This window comes from Ictidomys tridecemlineatus, chromosome 4, assembly GCF_052094955.1.
Source record: "Ictidomys tridecemlineatus isolate mIctTri1 chromosome 4, mIctTri1.hap1, whole genome shotgun sequence".
In the NCBI taxonomy this organism is placed as follows: Eukaryota; Metazoa; Chordata; class Mammalia; order Rodentia; family Sciuridae; genus Ictidomys; species Ictidomys tridecemlineatus.
In genome coordinates, this window is record NC_135480.1 from 14352718 (window position 1) to 14374818 (window position 22101).

Genomic DNA, 22101 nt, shown 5'->3' on the forward strand with positions numbered 1-22101 from the left:
AAGTACACTCTGCAAGGTCTGAGTCTCATCTGAGTTGTTCAGAGCATGGTGCCTAGCACAGAGTGAGCATTTAATAAGGGTCCGATGCAGGGATATAGGGGCACAGAAGGAGTTGTTATAGCAGATCCCAATGCAAATACCTGTGAGAATACATATACATTGTGGATACAGAGAGCTCACAAATCAGCAAAGGGGATGTCTCTCAGCATTGAGGATTCAATGTAACTTTAGGGCAAAGGGGGAAAATCAAAATGAATGAGTGTATGTCCAACACTGGCCATCGGGAGAGTTCCATTAGACACATCCAGGGACATCTCCTTACAGCTAGGAAATGATGAGGTCTGAATTGTAAAGGAGTCCACCCCACACAGGTTCAGAGATGAGCAAAACATTGTTCAGTGTGTGTGTGTGTGTGTGTGTGTGTGTGTGTGTGTGTGTGCGTGCGCGCAGAGGGATAATATCTTAATCAGCTTGGCAATGTTGATTCAAATTGTATCGTAAATGTGCTTGACCTGAGATTCAGATACTCCCAGAGGAACTAGGAAAGAAAAACATGACAAGGAACAGCCCTTAAAATCAATTTTGAGGGGATTCAGAAACAAATTGCATAACTCCAGGGCGATCTGTGTAATCCCCGGGTGTTCCGGACGTGGCTGGTTTCCTGAGCAGCTTTAGAGATGTGCGTGCTTGCGATGACTATGACGAATGCCACTTACTATGCATGTACCCCTGGGGACATCCCGTCCCACACTCTGATCCTCCTGTTCCTTATTCCTACAAAACGAGACCTGTGCATCAGGAACATTTTGGTTGCAAATAACAGAAAATTCCACTCAAGCTGGTGCAGTCAAAAGTTCTCATTTGCGGGGGGGGGGGGGGGGGGGGGGGGACATTAGCCAAGTATACTAAAGGCCCTGCATTCAATCCCCAGCACCAAAAAAAAAAAAAAGGACATTAGTGGACTAGTATGATGGGAGCCCCCTGGGTATAAACCAGGCTCTCAGGTTGGCTTCACTTTTAACAAACCCTTTCCACTTGATGGCAGGGTGGCTGCCAACGGCTCTGGACCTACAACCGTAGCATTAGCCCAGTGGAAAAGAGCACAGTTATCCCACAGTCTTAGTCGGAGACAGCATTTCACTGGCCCCCAAAGGGGTCCAGTAACCTATCCTATGTCACCACGTGGCCCGCAGGGTGTGATGCCCTTAGTTCCCATCTGACATGCACACGTACCCCGGGAGTGAGGGAGGGTCCCCAAGGCACTCTGGGTCAGACCGCATACTCAAGGATTCCAAGCTTTGCTGCACTTGAATATCACCCTCCTCTTTTCCTTCCTCCTGCTCTGCACAGGTGCCCAAAGCATCCAGTTATTTGAGTTAAGACAGAAATTTAGATCCCTCTAAATCTTGTCCCTATTTCTCCACCCCTTCATGCACTCCCCTCCCGCCACCCTCAGATTCTCACATTTTCATTGGAAAGATGGTGTTGAAGCTCCGTCCTACCAGGATCTCTGTCTCTGCCTCACTCCTGCGTTGACTCCACCTCCACGCTGGTGGGTGACACTGGCAGGTGCCCTGGGAATGCGTGGCTCAGTCCCTTCTGGTTGTCTTGGCCTGTTTTTCCCTCCTGCTTAGATGATGCCCACAGTCTTGAATGGATGCATTCGGTTGGGGCGTGAGGATCAGGCAGTTTACCTCCCATTCCCCATAGAAGCTCTCCTTCTGCTTCATGTCTCCTGCTTCCTCCTTACCATCTCCATCTGAGAAACTCCTCTGCTCTTAAGAACTCAAGTTGGAGCCTGGGTAGAGACCTTGCCCAGCATGCATAAGCCCTGGGTCCATCCCCAGCACCAGAGAAAGAAGAGAATTCAAGAATTTAGATTAAGTCTACCAAGATAATCCAGAATGATCTTCCTGTCTCTAGTCCACATAGAAATCACATCTGCAAAGACCTTTTGGCAATGTTAATGTAACAGACTTGGAACTTGTCAACCCCATCACTCTAGGAGCCAATTCCTTATAAGCCCTTTTCTTTCTTTTTTTTTTTGGTACTGGGGATTGAACTCAGGGGCACTCGACCACTGAGCCACATCCCTAACCCTACTTTGTATTTTATTTAGAGACAGGATCTCTCTGGATTGCTTAGCACCTCACCATTGCTGAGTCTGGCTTTGAACTTGCGACCCTCCTGCCTCAGCCTCCTGAGCCACTGGAGGCTGTAGGCATGCACCACCACACTCCACTCGTCTATGAGTCTTTTTCTGCATACATCTACATCTTCTTCTGTTTCTCTGGAAAATGCAAAGTAATACACAGGTTCCCAAAGGTCAAGAGGGCATCATAGCCAATAAAGAAAATAATCTTCATTTATTGAGCACTGACTTTGTACGTCTTATACACACTGCCTCATTTAATCTTACAATAACCCACTAAAATAACATGTGATTCTTTAGATCTTGGGGAGGTTATACAACTTCTGTATTCAAGGTCCCACATCTAATAAATAAAATAGATAATAATTTCACATATCTGTCTGAAGGCTTACTCATTCTGCAGTGCAGTGAATAACTGGTTGAAATTCCAAGTGAGTGAGGCCCTGGTTCTCAGGATGTGCTGAGACACTTTTCCTTCCAAGATGCAACCAGACCATTCCATTCATAATTCTGCATTTCATATATGTTAGAGAAAAGCATTTGGGCTAAAAGCTTTTGACACAAGCTCATAATGGACCAGAAGAGAAGCAGAGAGAAGGATAGTTAGGCTAAGAATGGAAAAGACATTGTAATTTAGTATCAATGTCTGCTAAAAAGTTTAATTGAGGTAAGAGCTCACACGCAACATATTTGTCATCCCCAAAAGAGGCTATTCAGACCTTCCATTCCTAGAACCAAAAGACAAAGGGAATACCAGGCATCAATCCCTTTTGCATTGCTACAATGAAATACCTGAGGCTAGAATCTTTGTAAAGAAAAGAGGCTTATTTAGGTTCTTTGTTCTGGTCCAAAGGCAAGGAGCTGCATCTAGTGATAGCCTTCTTTCTGGCAGAGACTGTAGGTGGCACAGAGCAAGAGATAAGGAATGCACATGTGTCTCTTTTGGTCTCTCTCTCTCTCTTCCAATAAGTATTCGATTATGGTAGCTCCACCTTGGTGACCTAACCTGATCCTTATCACCTCCCCAAACCCCCACCTCTAAACACAGGAGCTGGGTTAAGTTTTCATTCTTACTATCTCACAATGGGAGTTAAATTTTGATATAAAATTCTCAGGCAAACCACTCAAATCACATTCAAACTATAGCACTCCAACTGGGCTTTGGTAACGTTAGCTATGACCTGGATAGAGCCAAGACAAATTGTGCTTTCATGTCTGAAATGGAGAAAGGCGGGATCAGGAAGAACTTCCTAAAGAAAGTAGCAATTAGAATGTCTTGAAAGAAGGTAAACATTGTGGTTTAGTTCTATGAAAAAGAGAAAGAATCATTTGGGCTTGAATCTTAGGCGCTGTGAAATGCAGAGACTTTAATTGTATCCCAACATCTAGCAGAGTCCAGCAGATAATATGTGTTCCACAACAGTCTGTAGAACAAACGTTAATAATTCACTCTGTCCTCTCCACATCCTGAGCATATTGTCATATCGCCTCTGGTCTTCAGCTTTATTGGCTGTAAAAGAGACTTACTAGCATTTCCTTATGGGTTTGTTATGAGTCGTCCAAGGGATCACTTCCACACAGTGATGGGCTGAGAGCAGAAACTCATTAGAGGGCTCAACACCCCAATTAGAGTTGCTTTTCTTAAACGTTAATTAGTAAGACTACCCACTGGTCCTGCTGTTTTCTCAGCACCTGGGAATTAGAGTGTGTGGGGTGAGACTACGGAGCAAATTTTCACTTGATCATAACTTGAGGAGGCCAATAGAGGGCAGCAGAGAGCTACGGGGTTAGAAGGAAGCTAGAAATCATGGGAAGAGGCTTCATCAGAAACGCAAATGGATCCTAAAACCAAGCCAGGAGTCAGGACCCTCAATAAAGCATCCTGGTTCTGCCACTCACTTGCTGTGTGACCTTACCTAAGGCATATAAACTCTCTGGTCTATGCTCTCTAATCTCTGAAATGAGGACCCTTAAAGTAGGTCCCAAGACTGTTGTAATGACATTTTTATACTGGAAGAGTTGCTGAGTTCCGCAGCAAGATCTCCTCAGGGCAAAAATTGAGGACTTTACAAGAAATAGGAGACCAAAGAGCTGGCTTTGGGATTATATAAGTAAGATTGTTTTCGTAATAAAGCTTATATCATCATCAAAATGTAGGTGGCACTTTTCATGATGGTGCACAAATTCCCTCTGACCCCCAGACAATGCAACCTGAGAAGCAACTGTGTCAAAACCAGACCTCTTCAGCTATTATGAATACAAACAACAATAAGTGTTATCGAGGGTGTGGGGGAAAAGGTACACTCATATCATTGCTGGTGGGACTACAAATTGGCGCAGCCAATCTGGAAAAGAGTATGGAGATTTCTTGGAAAACTGGGAATGGAACCACCATTTGACCCAGCTATCCCTCTCCTTGGTCGATACCCCAAGGACTTAAAAACAGCGTACCACAGGGACACAGCCACATCATGTTTATAGCAGCACAATTCACCATAGCTAAATGCCCTTCGGTAGATGAATGGATTTAAAAAATGTGGCGTATATACACAATGGAATATTACTCAGCAATAAAAGAGAATAAAATCATGGCATGGAAAATGGATGCAGTTGGAGAAGATTCTGCTAAGTGAAGTTAGCCAATCCCAAAAAAACAAATGCTGGATGTTTTCTCTGATATAAGGAGGCTGATTCATAGTGGGGTAGGGAGGGGGAGCATGAGAGGAATAGACGAACTCTAGATAGGGCAGAGGGGTGGGAGGGGAAAGGAGGGGGCATGGGGTTAGAAATGATGGTGGAATGTGGGGATCATTATTATCCAAAGTACACGTATGAAGACATGAATTGGTGTGAACATACTTTGTATACAACCAGAGATATGAAAAATTGTGCTCTATATGTGTAATAAGAATTATAATGCATTCTGCTGTCATATATAAAAAATAATAAGAATAAAAATGTTCTTTTAAAAAATGCCTCTTGTTCACTGAATCCCACTTTTCCTCCTTTCTGGGCACTGGGAGACTGTCTATAGCCAATACAACGTGAGAGATGTCTGGAGTAGAGGGAAACCCTCATGTGACCCTGGAGCTACTTTCCACTTCTGCAGGGAACAGAAGCAGCCGTCAGCCAGGTCCCTCTTTCCCATGCTTTGGTTGCAATCAACAGGAGTGAGAGGAAAAACGTAGTGATGTTAGAGAGATCTGGAGTCCATGTTCTTACAGCACAGCTGAAGTTATCCTAGTACAGTGAGAGAAGGGGTGGGGGGATTCTGGGGGGAAGCATGGATGGTGATATTATATTAACAAGAGAGAACTTGCAGTCAGAAAAGGTATTAAATTTCCCAATACCACTCTGAACCTGATTAAAGGTACACTCCATCAAGAAGCTATGTCAGGGGGCTGGGGCTGGGGCTCAGTGGTGGAACACTTGCCTAGCACGAGTCAGGCACTGGGTTCGATCCTCGGCACCACATAAAAATAAATAAGATAAAGGTATCATGTCCATCGACAGCGAAAAAAAAAAGAAGAAGCTATGTCATGACACTTCATGAATTTAACCACATGACTTCAAAATTTTGTAATGAAAATCTAAGAAAAAAAATCACATCCATGTGAAGAATTATTTGGAAAGTCGATAAAGAAGTTTGAGGAGTGGCACGGTCTGGCTGAAACCATGGGTCACTTCTGACTACTGAATTTTTTTAAGAACCGCAAAGAGGCAAAGGCAGGTGCAAGACTAGTTAGGTGGCTATTCCAGTGATCCCGGTGGGAAGCCACAGTGGATGGGACTAGAGGTGATGAGAAGCCATCAGGTCTCACACATGTTTGGAAAGTGCAGACAGCAGAGTTATCTGACCAATGATGGGGTGTGGGGTTCAAGGGAAAGAGGAGACACCAGGCAATATCCTGTTTTGGCCTAAGCCACTAGAAGGACAGAAAAACCAGTAACTCGTGTGGGATAGGGCATGGGAAGGGCAAGTTCGCTGGCAAAAGACCAGTAGTTTGGATTTGGATATAATTTTTTAAAAAATTCTTTTAGGGACCAGGCATAGTAGTTCATGCCTGTAATCCCAGCAATTCTGGAGGCTGGGGGAAGAAGATTGACAGCTGGAGGTCAGCCTCAACCACTTAGCAAGACCCTGTCTCTGAATAAGAGCTGTAGCTCTTTTGTAAAGTACCTTGAGTTCAATCCCCAGTACAAACAACAAATCCTTTTAGACACATCCAAGTAGGAAAATCAAGGGGAGAACTAGATCCTTGAGTCTGGAGAGATCTGTACTAGAGATATAAACTGGAGAGTCTTCCATTTATGGATCACACGTAAGGCCATGAGACGACCTGAGAGCACCCAGGGTGGGGAGTAGAGGGAGGGAGGAGAAGCTGCCCAGAAACTGTGCCCTCAGGACCTCTCCATTGCGGCTAGAAAGATAGGAGGACCCCACAAAGGAGACAGAGAAGAAGCAGCTGGAATGTGCTTAGTGAGTATCAAGAGAAGAAAGGGTGCCGGAGAATCTGACATCTTCCACTGTGTCAAACGTCACCCATTCCCTTAGTATTCACTTACTTCGATTCACCAAGTAAGATACAAACTGAGTTCACCAACAGGTTTAGTCACATCAAAGTCAGTAAAGATTTTGAAGGAGCTGGTTTTAGAGGAGTATTGGGAGTGAACACTTCTTGGAACGAGTTCAAAAAGAAGGCTGGGGATGTAACCCAGTTGGTAGAGCGCTTTCCTTGCACGCCCAAAGCCCCAGCACCACCAAAAAAGAAAAGGAGTAGAAAGAACAGAACTAGAGACAAGGAGTAAGAACAATTATGTAGACACATGTAGCTGCAAAGTGGGACAGAAAACTAAGTCAATCCCTGGACAGGGTAGAAGGGTAGAAATTAGCGTATTTGTGTCTTGCAGCTAGGAGAAATTGCCTAGTGTTTGGGAGCTACTTGTATGTTTGTTTATCCTTAAATGCACGGGGAGACTCTTGGTTCCCAGATCTTCTACTGCAGAGAGGAGCTCGTGACTGGCTTCAAAGCAGATCACACATTCCACATGACAGCCCAACGCCCCACTCCCGTTAATCCCACACCGTGAGGCCAATCGATTACAGATGAAGTGCTATGGAAAACCACCACTTCATTACCATACTGAGGTTTATTTAATTATTTTGTATTCTCAAAAGACTTCATTATGCAGTTTAAAGAGCTGCTCAGGGCCATGAGGCTGACTGATCCACACCTCCCTAGCCCAGACCCAACACCCCCGCCCCAGGCATTTTCAAATCCACCATTTGTTTCTTGTTTGCTGTTTCTAGATCACATGCTTTTACCATTTTTATAGGGTTTTTTCCAAGACTTTCATTTTGGGCTGCAAGAAAACAAAGATTTAGCTCTTTTAGCCCACACATCACATCCACGTCTTTATGTTTCTTCTCTATCATCCTCTCCAAAGAAAGTTGTATCAGGATTGTTTGCTAAATTAATATTTAAGGCTTGCATTGTGAGCTAATAAAAGTGTAACTCACAGTTGACTCATTAGGTATATTAGGTATATTACAGTCACATATCTTTTGAATGACTTTTTATTTTTCCTGAATTGACAATTGCCTTAGCTTTTCATTTGCTAAGTTTTCTATGTGCCTATAAATAATGCATCCTTAAGCAACCCCCAAACTATTCCAAAACAACGAAAAACTCACTTTCATAACAAGTAATTCGTATTCATTCATTCAATATTTCTCAGAGACAGGTCTCCCGGGCCCTACAAACTCCTCTTCCTCTCTGGATCGGCTGCCCTCTTGGCATGATGCAGCCATCCTCAGGAAGGGGATTCCTGCCCCTTCTTCTTTTTTTTTTTTTTTTTTTTTGCAGCTTCCTGAGACAGGATGCCTGAGAGTTACATTTTTATGACCTGGCAGATCTGAACCTTTCTTTATTGTAAACCACAGGAGCTTAAGAGTTTGATTAAGCTTAGGCCTCAGAAGTGGGCATCACCCTCTTGAAGTCATCATCCCACTGTCTTCTGATCTTGGTGCTGATAGTGAGAAGTCCAGGGACATTTAGGTAATGATCTCTTGTTCATGGTCTCTTTTAACTCTATAGGTTCTTTTTTTAATATTTTTTAGTTGTAGATGAATTCAATACCTTTATTTTATTTATTTGTTTTTATGTGGTGCTGAGGATCGAACCCGGTGCTTCACACATGCTTGGCAAGCACTCTACCACTCAGCCACAGTCCCAGCCCTCTATAGGTTCTTATTGCAATCTGAAATTTTAGAGTTATGTGCCTTGTCATTTATCTTTCCAATCAGTGAGCTCCTGAAATCTGGAAACTTGTATGTTTTTGATCTGTAATTTTTTTCCTTATCTGTGATAATCTTTTGCCTTCAATTTCATGGTTTTTTTTCACCTGAAGTTCTTATTGTCTGATGTCAAAACTCTTTGCCTGATCTTCCAATTCTCTTGTGTTTTCTTTATTATTTTTCATCACTTGATTCTGTATTTTGAGGACATTTCTTCAGTTTTCTTTTTTCAAATTTCCTATCAAATTATTTTATTTTTACATTACACTGTTAATATTCCAGTGTTTTTCAGCATTTTAGCATTTTTATCGCACCTCGTTTTTGATGATGGATACAGGTTTTATCCACTCAATCAACAATAGTGATTGAGAACCTCGTTATCAGTCGTGAGCAATAGTGACAGAGAATGAACAAGACCAAGTCCCCGCCCTCATCTAGCTTACCTTCAGAGGTGACCGAATTGAGAAATAACTAATAGATATACTACATAGTTTTCAAGATGTGATGGCGCTACAAAAAAAAAAATTGAACATTTTTGAACAAAGAACAGATGTAGAAAACGGTGGGGAGCAGCTCTCCTTGTCTTCCTCTCTCATCTCTCATGAAATATTATAGTATTTTGAAGTTGACGTTTTTTTCTCTGTACTCTTTTCTCCAAATTACTTTCCTATTTGTTGACTTTTATTTGTTTTTCATTCTGGTCACATGTCCCCCAAAAGACTAGACTGTCCACTCGTATTTAAGAATGACACCCAGCCCACCAAGCCTGGGCCTGGATTCTTGCCTTGGAGGCATCAGTGAAGGGCCAGCTAGGAGTCTGGCTGCAAGCATTCTGGGAGGTTCCCCAGGCTTATGAGTGAGAAGCCTAGGGAACCTCTTTTGGGTTTTCAGTAACCCACATTTGCAATCTGGCATTTGACTCCTGCCCTCAACTGGACCTGGTATCCACAAGTGCAAAAAGTTCTTTCTTCAGCTTCTCCAGACATAAAACTTGCCTCTAATCATTTGTTGGGGTGAAGTACCGGATTAGGGGTACAATCACTCTTCATTTGGACTTTCAATAGTCTTCTTGTTTTTTGCCCAGCCTGCCCCTCTTTTAGAGCTACCCTGGGACTCCAGCTAGGCCAATGTCTTGTTAACTCTTTCTGCCTTCCGGAGGGGCTTAAAAATAAACTTCCTCTCTTTCTCAGCTGCTCTGCCCTCTTCTTATACTCCCTTCACCTTCTGGATTCATATCTGGTTTTTTCCCCCTCTTGCTAAAATTTTGGTAGATCCACAGATGGCATTGCCTGTGACATCACAGGTTCATTCCCTTACATTTAACCAGAACCTCCCTTGTGGCAGCTACCCCAAATGAGTGCTGATAAAATAAAAATAACAATTCTGAATCACTGTGAGTGTCACTCTCAGTTTATTGCTGGGCAAAGCAGGAGAAAATCTGATTCAACACAAAAGGACATAACCCTGTGGGACGGGGTCTTCAGATTCGCTGTCAAAAATAACTCAAAAGAGAATTAGTCTAAAAGCCTTGAGGGTTTCATCCTATATAAGTAGCCGCAAAGCCTGCTTCACAGGTGTGTGACCTGTGGAAGCGCTCAGAAGTTCCACTGTCGCCATCTTAATGACTTTTTAATAAAGTTTGACTAAAAGCTCCACAAAACTGCCGAAGCTCTTTGCGTATTACACGAGTTTTACAGAAAACCTGGGAACACAATCTCGCCGACCCAAGAGCAGGACATTTGTAGAAGCAAAAGCTATAAAGTTCATAAGGAAAAGAGATTGCCTGATTCAAACCATTCGTTGGTTTTGTTCATTACAGGATTAACCAGTCTCGGAGCTCAGCTCCTGCCAACTGTTGAACCTCCAAGTCCATTTTTGGTTTGCTGGAACTATAGGGTCAGCACTGGATTCGTTACATTGTATGCAAATGAGACATCTGAGTCACAGGCAGCAAGCAGTCACAAGTTCACCACCAGGCTGTTTCTCTGCCGATTCCCATCAGTTTCTATGAAGCAGTTGCTCTGGTTTCTTTTTCTGTGGCCCTGACCTTGCTATCTTGCAATCTCTCTCACCCTCTGGGCTCCTGCTTGGGCAAGTCTACAGGAACGACTTCAAGGTTTTATGGGGGTTTTTTTGAGTTTTTTTTTTTTTTTTTTTCGGCTCAGTATCCATTCCTTCTTCCTTAGTTACAGGAAAGAAATATCCAAGTGGGTGTGCCAGGCTGAAAAGTATATATCCCAGCTTCTCTTTAAGGTCACCCTGAGCTCTGGTCAATTCAGCTCTAGCAGGAGTTGGCTATGGACTCCCCAGGAATGTTTTACTTACTTGACACAGGGGTTAGCCCTTCTTTTAAAGCTTGTCGACTTTTCAGTGGCCTGGAACTCTTGAGTGATAGCTGGAGCTACAACAAACCACTCAGCAAACAGTAAATGCATACTTGCTGTGTTCCAGGCATTTTCCCAAGCCAGGGGGATATAGCGGTAAGAAAACCCGAGTCCTTACCCTTGTGATGCATGCGTTCTAGTGGGCTAGCTGACAACGTGAAGAAAAGCAAGGAGCAACCTCAGAAAAGCCACCTCAGTTCAGACATTTTTGAGCCGCTGAACCAAAACCAGAAACTTACTTGAGAAAATAAAATCCTGTAGTCAGGTTTTCTGTTACTTACAACTGAATGCATTCCAAAACACACTTCTGATCTTAGTTCTTTAACTAGGACTAAGTTCCCTCCAGTTTTGACATCTGAAGGACATCTTGGTGGTATGAAAGCTTCTCAACCTTAGCACTCTTGACACTGGGGGCAGATAATCCTTTGTTGTAGATGAGAGCTTGTCCTGTGCACTCTGCTATGTTTAGCTGCATAGCTGACATCTACCCACTAGATGCAGGTACCTGCATTCCCTGCCCTACACAGCAAGAGATGTCAATTAAAACTGTCACACACAGTAAACCCATGAGGATACAGAGGGGGAAGATGGCCATCTACGAGGCAAGGAAGGAGAACTCAGAATGAAACCAGCCCTCCTGACACACTAATCTTGGACTTACAGACTGTAGACTTGTGTGGAAATTTCTGTTATTTTTTTTAAATAATTTTCTTTTTTTAATATTTATTTTTTAGTTTTTCAGCGGACACAACATCTTTGTTTATATGTGGTGCTGAGGATCGAACCCGGGCCACACACATACCAGGTGAGCACGATACCGCTTGAGCCACATCCTCAGCCCCGAAATTTCTGTTATTTAAGCCATCTAGACTGTGGTATGTTGTTACAGCAGCTCTAGCTAACTGATACACATCCTAGGAGCTCCCTAAAGGTAGAGATTTTTTTTTTTTATTTCACCTAATCGTTTGTTAAAGGAATGAGAGTGAAACCAATATTTATTACTTGCACACTATAAGTGAGGCACTCATCAGATATTTTACATATGTAACCTAATTTGATGGTCCCAGTGACACGATGACATGGATATTATTATGCCCATTCTATATCTAAGGAAACTAACATTGATAAGGCAACAAATTAACACTGATGACTCAATTACATGTGCCTTGGAAGGGCTTCTAGAACATTTTCTGGGTCACGATCATTTTTAAACATCTCTAGACATTGCCAAGTATTCCCTAGAGGCCACTGGTGCAGATTCTCAGACTGAGGCATATGGATGGTGGTGCTGGCAGAACTGAGGCAAGCAATGAAACCCAACTTCAATCTAGAGTCTCTGGAAACAACTCTCCATCCTGGAAGAAATCCAATACAGCCAACCTGCCTCTTCGTAACCGCCCCGCCCTCCAGTTCTCACAGCTTTTCCCGAGCTCCAGGGCTGCTGCTACTGATGAGTATGCAGACACTCAGAAGGCAATAGGAAGCCAGCCTTGGTGAGGAGAAGTGAGAGCTGTGAGCACACACAGCCTCCGTCCCTGCCACCATAGTCACTCTGCGTGGAGCAACCTTGAGTATTGGGGTGTCAGAGAAAGGAATGCAACCACTTCCCCCATCACGGAGAGCCTCCTCTGCATCAGAGCCTTCGGGTGAGTGTTCAAGGGGGTTCCAACGTCCTCTCCATCCACGCCCATCTCAGGTGGGTCCGCACCTCCCACGGACCCCTTCACCCATTTTCGGCTCATCCATCTTCCCAATCCTTGACCCTCAGAGCCTGCCCTAGTCTGTTGGTAAAGCAGGCTGAAAGGAAGAAGGACTTCCTGAGAACTTTCTGCAGCCTGTGGGACTCTCGTTCTAGAGCCCAGGCCAACGAGCTGCCTCCCAGGCTGGGGACACCAAGGAAGCAGAGAATGGAGAGTCGTCTCCCACCCAGCCTGGTGGGCACAGGAGAACTCCATCTACATCTGGACATCGCCTGGTGGGCACAGGAGGACTCCATCTACATCTGGACATCGCCTGGTGGGCACAGGAGAACTCCATCTACATCTGGACATCACCTGGACTTGATTTCTGTAAATTGTAACGGATTCTGTGGAGGCAGGATGGGGTGGGGTGGGGAGCAATCTTGCTGTTCGTCCCCAAACTGTAAAATCCACTTTTCCTTTACCATCACTTGCCTGTTTCTTATTTGGGTAGGTAAACTAATCTGGCCAGCCAGGATTCCAAGCAGGGTCCCCGGGCTATGCTGCCAGGGCTCCTGTGACAAAGTACTTTAGGCTGAGTGACTTATAAACAGCAGAAGTTCATTCCTCACAGTTCTTCAGGCTGGGAAGTCCAAGATCACGGTGTCAACATGGTTGGGTTCTCCGCCGGGCCACAGAGTGCAAACTTCTCATTATGTCCTTCTCATTAGGTCCAGGGGGCGAGGGGGGGGGCGGAATCTCTTTTATAAGGCACAAATCTCATTCATGAGGACTCTGCCCTCGTGACCTAAGAACCTGGAGAAGGCCCCGTGTCCGGACACCATGGCCTTGGGGATTGGGATTTCAGTTTATGGATTTGAAGGAGGCAGGGACATAGCATGTGGACCGCAGCAGAGCCCAGCTGCAAGCCTGAGGTTATTTCTTTTCAAAACACAAAAGGTATTTGCTGAAAAAAGAAATATGACTGTCCTCCAAAATCCTAGCCAACTAAAGTGGTCCATGTTTCATACGAAATGTTTTCAAGAGCCTTGAGGCAGAGCCAGTCCACTCAGAGCCTTCCCCCCCTCCCCATCCCTCCCATCCCCCCCACCCTCCCCACCCCCCCAACCCCCACCCACCCCCACCCACCCCCGGAGCCTTTCTCCTGGGCCGACTGGAGTCTGATGGCTTTTCAGCTCACCCAGTAAATAGGTCAAATAGGTGCTGAGTTTTATTAGCAGTGATTTACTGGGAACTATATCAGGATGAGTGGCATGGTGTATGAGAATAAGTTAACTTGTCCAGGCCCTTGGGGCTAGCTAATTGGCCTAAGGAATATTACAAATAGCTACGACTGGAGAAAGCAGAGTTTAAGACATGTGATTTACTTGAGAACCATCAACGTGGTGATTCAAGTAGTCTGGGAAAAGATATAAGTGCATAAAACCATGTTCATCAACCAACATTGGATAAAGAAAATGTGAGATGGAGAGATAGGTATTTGCAGCCTTAAAAAGGGAAGGGAATCCTGTCACAGGCTACACCACGGATGAAGCTTGAGGACATTATGCTAAGTAAAATAAGCCATTCACAAAAAAGGACCCACACCGCATGATTCCGCTCACACAGGCTGTCTAAAGTACTAAATCATACAAACAGAAAGTAGGACGGCGGGAGACTGGAGAAGGGAGAGGGAAAATTAATGTGTAATGGGGATTGAGGTTCAGTTTTGCAAGATGAAGATGTTCTAGAGATCTGGAGCACAATAATGTGAATATACTTAAGGCGATTGAACTGTATGGTTTGATACGGTTAAGATGGCAAATTCAGTGTTCCATGTTTATAACCATAGTTTGTAAATATAACTTAAAAGTATATCCATACATATTTTAGCATATATATATTGTTCTGTAAATAAATATGTGAATATACTAATTATTGAGAAAGAAAAACAGGCAAAGCAAATATGGAAAAATGTTAATAATTGTGAATTGGGGATATATGGGTGTTTTGTATTATCCTTTTTTTTCAATTTTTCTAAAAAAAAAATGGGGCATGGAGGTGTATGATTAACTTGGAATCGTACAGCAGGGCCTGTGGCCACTGTATGATTAAGGTTTATTTTTAAATTGAGGCATCATCTGCATAAGGAGAGGGCGCTTGGGCTGGGGCCACCTGGGCCCATTTCTCCCCAATGTGTCTGGCAGTCCTACTATGGCACCTACCTGCTCAGGAGCAGGACTTTCATTCCAGTGCTGGTCTGTATGCCTGATGATGGAGACAGGGTCTCCTTCCAAACTCCAGACCAGCTGTTTGTATTTGCAAGCAAACCCAGAAAGAGCTGGAGCTGCTGGCATTTGGCCTACACCCCATCACGGTGAGGGTGTGTGGGTGGAGACACCCAACACCCCGCCAGCACCTGCTCCCAACACCACTCACCACGGATACTCTGACACTCACGTCATGTCCACTGGCAACTCCAGGATGCCACCATGGAATGCGTGCCTCTCAAATCCCAAGAGGCATTCCAAAAGGAGCAAGCAGAGGGCCAGTATTTCAGAATGAATGACATCGTGTGTGAGAGGGGAAAACAGGAAAGAAGGGGATGGAGGGAGGGAGAAAGGCAGGGGAACAGAGAGGAGTGGAGGAGTAAGGAAGAGAAAGGATCGAAAGGAAGAGGAAGCCCCCCTTTTTGGATATGTGCATGTATATATCTATTCTGCAAATATTCACACACAAAAAGCCTAAAACAGGTACATCACACTGTTAGCAGTCATGATTTTCAGAGTGTAGTTGAAGGGAAGGGTAGGATTTTCACTTTTTTTTTTTTCCTACTGTTCTCTTGGAAGTTTTTACAAATTCTCCAAATTAGTGTATCATAATCTGAACCTTTTTATGAAGAAAAAATAAAGCAAAAGGCACTGTAAGGGAGGAGGCTCTTCTTCTTGAAGGAAAAGGGCTAATGCGTCACTTGGAAGCAGTTTGGGCAAAGTGCTCGTTAGGTCAGAGATCAGCAAGCTGCAGTGATTGGGCCTTTCAGGGGCCCCTGATTTTGTAAATAAAGTTGTATTGGAACACGGCTGCCTCCCCTGTGCTGTGAACAGCAGAGTTCTGAGTTGTGACAGAGCACTACGCCCTGCAAAGCCAAACCTGTTTATTATCTGGCCCTTTCCAGAAGAAATTGGCCAATCCCTGTCCTAGATTCATATTTATCTCTGAAATGAGAGTTGTACAGTCTACATTAAAACATTGACTCCAAAATTCAAACTGAGAGGCAGGAGGAAAAGGTAAATTAATAATTTTATTGTATGAGCCCTGAAACTTTAAATCAGCAGATGTTACCTCCTCATAAAGACCTTCCTTATTAGCCCAATGATAGTAGTCCCTAACACAGACCTGTCGTTCTTTGCTGATTTTCTCCAAAGAATTTGTCACCTTCAGATACTTTCTGGTGTAAAAGACATGAGTGCAGGAATCTTCTCACTATGTTTTCACTACATTCCCCAGGGCCTAGAACATTGCCTGACACATAGTAAGTGCTCAATAACATTGGATGGATGGATGGGTGGATGGATGGATGGATGGATAGATGTTTGGATGGATGGATGGATGTTTGAATGGATGGTTGGATGTTAGGATGGATGGATGGATAGATGGATGGATGGATGGATAGATGGATGGATGGATGAATAGATGGATGGATGGATGAATAGATGGATGGATGGATGAATAGATGTTTGGTTGAATTTTTTTAATTTGTTCTTTTTTAGATATACATGACAATAGAGTGTGTTTTGACATATTATATGGAGTATAACTTATTCTGTTTAGGATCCCATTCTTGTGGTTGTACATGATGTAGAATTGCACTGCTCATGTATTCAGAAAAGTTATGTCTAATTAATTCTGTCTTTTTTATTCTCCTCCCCACTCCCTTCCCTATATTCCCCTTTGCCAATCCAATGGACTTCTCCTTTGTTGTGGGTTAGCATCCAATATCAGAGAGAATATTTGGCCTTTGGTTTTTGGGGACTGGCTTATTTCACTTAGCATTATACCCTCCAGTTCCATCTCTTTACTGGCAAATGCCATAATTTCATTCTTCTTTATGACTGAGTAATACTCCCTTGTGTATATATGAATCTTCTTTATCCATTCATCTGTCGAAGAGGATCTAGGTTGGTTCCATAGATTAGCTATTGTGAATTGAGCTGCTAAACACTGATGTGGCTACATCACATCAATGCATACTGATTTTAAGTCCTTTGGATATAAACTGAGGAGTAGGATAACTGGGTCAAAGGGTAGTTCCATTCTAAGTTTTCTAAGGAGTCCCCATACTGCTTTCCATAGTGGTTGCACCAATTTTCAGTCCCACCAGCAATGTATGAGTGAACCTTTTTCACCACATTGAATGGATGTTTAAATGGATGGATGGATAGGTGTATGTTTGGATGGATGGATGGATGGATGGATGGATGGATGGATGGATGGATGAATCTGCAATGCTGGACAAACTGTTCATATCAGAATGAGGAGTGAGAAAGATACAGTCGATAGCAATAGGAAGCAGACCCCATGGGGTAAATTTACAAAATTATCAGCCTAAGAACATATTTTAAAGACATGGAGTAAAATTTATAGTGATTGCGCATATGTGACTTTTCTGTTGAATTTAGAACTAATATGGAGAAGAACGTCTACCTTAGGAGACAGATCACAATGAAAGGCAACAGCTCTAGGACTCGGGGTGCTTTATTATGGTGTACTTTTATCAGCCAGATCCCCGGTGTCTTCGCCTAAAAGAAGGTGGTGTTATGCCCGATTCGTGGGACCCCAATAGACCTCCAGGAGCCGAATCCGATGCCATCACACAAGAGTCTTTATTGCAAGCTTGAGCCTGGACTCACAACCGTTCCCAACGCAGCAGTCCCAGGGAGTGAGTCCCGGTCCTTTGTCCAGTAAGATTTTATAGGTTTTGGGGGATACTCTATGCATTACAACATCACACAGCAAATCATTCCATACCTCGGGAAAGTCAAACAACAACTCTTAACATGGATTAGCACATTCACTGGCGGGAACAAGTTGGGTAGGGGTGATGGGTTAGTACAGAGGGGGATTCATTTGAATTGACTGGTTTAGGCCACGAGGGGTGTACGTGCTAAACTACATGGTTTCCCAACACGTTATCAACCACCATAAACTACTTGGGGGTCATCTGGCATTCCAGGTATTTTCCCTGTCTCATGCTGATTGGAGGTTGCTAGGGGGTTGCTATGGGTCCCCCCCTAGCCTAAGTGAGTCAGGGACACCTGGCACCACAGATCTCTCCTGTTATTCACAGACAAACAACTCAGCAGGGTGGGTATGTGCTTAGGAGTGCTCTGTGGGTTTTTCCAAGGACAAGGGTCACACCCCCTTCCTTGGACAGGCTTTGCTCTGAGGTAGAGGCTGGTTTCTCAAAAAATGGAGTCACATTAGTTTCTCAGTGGGAAGTGACAGGAATTCATCTTTTCGGGATTTAGAAGCAGAGACTTGGAAGGGGAAGGAAGTAGCAAAAAAATCCAAGCTGGAAATCCTCCCTGCTTTTGGACTTTTGAAAGATAAAGCTACCAACCCTACGAATCCCCAAGCCCAGCCTCCTCCCATCAATGTAAACAAAGAAGGGATAACTAGGAAACACTGTCCAGGAGGATCCCGTGCTCACGAGAACCCCAGTCCCAGCAAGATGATAAGGGCTTCTCTTTTCCTTGTCTGCATTCATCCCTCCAAGGGCAAAGTGGATTGTCAGATGCTTACAATCCTTCCCCACTCCCTACGTCCCCTCTCCCTTCTGAAAGGAGTAGATCCTAAGGAGGGTCTTGGCCAGGCAGAGGGACAGATGGGAGAATGAGAGACTGAAGACATTGAAAGAAATCAGACCATTTTGCTTAACAACATAGGGAAAAGAGATAAAGGAAATGTGAAACCTTTCCCCCTTGGAAAGATAGCACGTATGTCTCATGGGAATTTTGATTCGGTTTTGCCATAGATCAAAACTATCTCCACGGGATAACATAGAGTTTTGCCATCTCCCCAAGAAATGTTCAGTAAAATTGTCATTATTCATTAATCCTTTGTTGCATTGGGAAGTGATAACAAAGTTGCAGCCTGGAGGTGGGTGTAGGGTCAAGAACAGAGATTACTCATGGTGCTCAGTCACATGGAGCTACAAGAATAGCCCATTGTATTCTGCAGCCTGCAGTTCTTATCTCCGGCCTCAACGAAATGCAGAAAAAAAATGGGCAACCTTGAAATACAGAGACCCATTCACTTTTGTAGGTGAAACCAAAAAAAAAAAAAAAAAAAAAAAAAAAAAAACTTTGTACTGTTTTAGAAACAAATTAACTCCCAGTTGGCTAACAGATACCAAAGGAAGCCAGCAACCCTTTCAAAGGTAAATTCATCCTTTCATACAAATAAACAAACTTGAATACCAAAACGAGTGGGAACTCACACACCCCTTTAAAATTTCCCCAAACTCTGCACAATATGCCCCATTCTCCCTGCCGAACAATCAAATTGTTTGTCTAAAACAACCTGGTATCCGTCATCCCAGAATCCTATGGAGTAGGATAACTGGGTGAAATGGTGGTTCCATTTTGTTTTTAATTAACCCTTCCACGGCAGCTCCTTGGCTACATGGCACCTGACTGATTTCACCTTGAATGAGAAAAACAGAAAATGCAGACACCCACATTTCCGACCTTAAAGGGATCCGATGGAGAGAGTCCCACGTGCACCGTCTCTAGGTCTCTGCTTTTCCAGAAGCCTCAGCACCTCTCAGCTGTAGCGTTCCCCAAGGGTAAGGTGGTATTTGTACCATCTCGATTACTGATGAGAACCTCCAGGAAAATAAAACATACAAATGTGCCTTCTCCCCTGGAGCCTGCCACAAACAATGAGTATGCAGATTTACCTTTTCCCTGGGAGACAAGCATTCCCTCATCTTTGTTGCTATTCGGATTTAGCAGCTTCTGTTTCAGGGATTCATCTGGATTTAGGCAAGTCTTTGCCTTTGCCAGTATTTACTCCAAGACCTCCTCCTCTCTCCGCTCATTCAGTGGTTCTTTTTTGTTGTTGTGGGGGTGGTGATGGTGGTGGTTAAGAGGGGAGTAGAGTGGGAGATGGGCACAGTGCATACATGACAGTTGGAAAGAACTCAGACACACCAAGGGAGTAAAGCAAAATCTCACCTCTAGTCCCCTCACCCAGGATAACTATTGTCAACATCTTAGCATACGCCTTACAGGCCTTTATATGTGAGATTCACACACACACACACACACACACACACACACACACACGGGTTCATATTAGATGTTTTGTTTCAGAACTTGCTTTATTTTACACTTGCTCTATATATTCACTCCCACTCTACTCCCCTCTTAACCACCACCATCACCACCTCCATTTAATGAACATTTACTCTATCCAGTGTTTTCAGGCCCTGGGACTACGTGGGTGAACAAAACAGACAGGAATTCCTGTCTTTGTGGAGCTTGTATTCTTGTGGAGAAGGCAGACAAGAACAAATGAGAAGGAATATAGTGGCTCAGATGGCAAAAAATGCCATTTGAAAGGAAGGAAGGACTTCAGCATGGCGGTGCATACCTGTAATCCCAGTGTCTCAGGAGGCTGAGACAGGAGGATCACAAATTCAAGGCTGGCCTCAGAAATTTAGTGAGACCCTGTCTCAAAAAAAAAAAAAAAAAAAAATTTAAAAAAAATACAAAGGGCTTGGGACATAGCTCAGCAGGGAAGCAATCCTGAGTTTAATCCCCAGTAACAAATAATAATAATAATAATAATAATAATAGGGGAGGAAAGACAGGGACTGGGGTATTGCTATTTGTATAAGATCAGAAAAGTTCTAACAAGATGATTTTTGAGCAGAAAACTGGGGTTTAAGTCACACCAAGAAGCTGGAATACCTTAAAAATTTTTAAGTTACTCTTGTATCATCAGACTATGCCACCTACCATCCCTCCTATGACTGCCGTCTGCAGCCCTGGGCCTCTGCCTGATTATGAAGCTCCTGGCGAAGATCACTCTCGGTGATTCTGATGTCCCTGTAACTCACAGGCTCTCAGCCCTGGCTGCACGTCAGAACCGCCTGGGGAGCTCTTGTGAAGTCTGTCTATGTCAGGATGTAGCCACAGAGGTCCTGCTTTCTTTGGTCTAAGGAGGACAAAGGCACTAAGACTTTTGCAAAACTCTAGGTGATGATAATAAGCAAATAAGACATTAAAATAAATAAATAAAGTTTTCTGCATTGTAATAGGCAGATAAGATATGAGTTATGACATTGTTCTCCGTGTGGGACTGATCCTTCTCATACCCTGCCTGTTGTCTTTTTTTTTTTTTTTTTTTGGTGAGTTTTTGTTTGTGCTGGTTTGGGGTTTGGTGTTTTTTCTTTTCTTTTGTTTTGTTTTTCTAAGTGGCTGGGGATTGAACCCAGGGCCTCAGGCATGCCAGGCCAGCTCTCTACCTCTAAGTCACATCCCAGCCCTGGAGCCACATCCCCAGTCCCCGACTCCTTTTTATAGCTCATCTTTTCTTCAGCCATTCACGGCTGTGATTATGACCTTGTGTTAGACCTTGACCTGTCAATAACAGCCTCTCTGTCATGTCAAGTTCAAGTCACCCGCTCCCCAGTCAGTGTTCTCCATTTTTCCAGCTGACTCTCTCTAGTACCCCCAATCTAGTGACCCCTGGACCCAGAGTCTCCTGATCAAGCACACTGACAAGGTCTCTCAAACCCCTGACCCGCCACGGCTTCACGTCCCTCCTTACCCAGCCTGGATTCTACGTTCCCTCATCCCAATATCACTTCTTTTTGTCCTCCCTGGAAATTGCCAAAACCGTGTAATTAGCCCAGTCTCCTCCAAGTATCCACCCGTTCCCAAAGGGTTGGATTCCTCATTCGTCCCTCCGTGGCTACTGTATAGAATTATAAAATGTAAAGAATGGTAAAATGGTTAAATGAGTTCCTCTGTGAAGGGATTGAACCCAGGGTGCTTTACCACTGAGCTGCATCCCTAGCCCTTTTTTTTCTTCTTTCTTGAGACAGGGTCTCACGAAGGTACTTAGAACCTCTCTAAGTTGCTGAGGCTGGCCTCAAACTTGCCATCCTCCTGACGCGGCCTCCTGAGTTAGTGGGATTACAAGCATGGGCCACCAAGTCCACCTGGTGGCTTCAAAATATTTTGACTCAGATTTCTACTTCCTCTACTCAATGCCATGAAGACTCTCACTAAATCTCCAGTGGGAACTGTTGACTCAAGATTGTTAAGGACATGACATGAAAGGAATATCTGTTTCTCCGAATGGCCAAACTGATGCAAGCTTATGTCTCCACTGAAAAGTAGGGGAATCTTTAAAAACACTGCTAAAAACCCCAGATTGTTCACGGACACCTCCCAGTTCCATCATGGCCCCAAGTGCAGAATAAGTCTTGTCAAAGACAGAGCTAGTGGAGCAACGTCAGATGCCTGTAGAAGCAAATCTTAGTTTCATCCCCTAATACATAGTTATACCCCCTCG

The 22101-nt window shown here is 43.9% G+C and overlaps 1 long non-coding RNA gene across 1 annotated transcript in view; it reads right to left on the reverse strand.

Moving 5' to 3' along the window:
• LOC144376734 (uncharacterized) overlaps positions 1 to 20413 on the reverse strand; it is a 57144-nt gene extending 36731 nt beyond the window's left edge. Inside the window, exon 1 of the long non-coding RNA XR_013437195.1 lies at positions 19475 to 20413. This is a non-coding gene — a long non-coding RNA (uncharacterized LOC144376734). The remainder of the gene's footprint in view (positions 1 to 19474) is intronic.
• Between the last annotated feature and the right edge of the window lie 1688 nt (positions 20414 to 22101).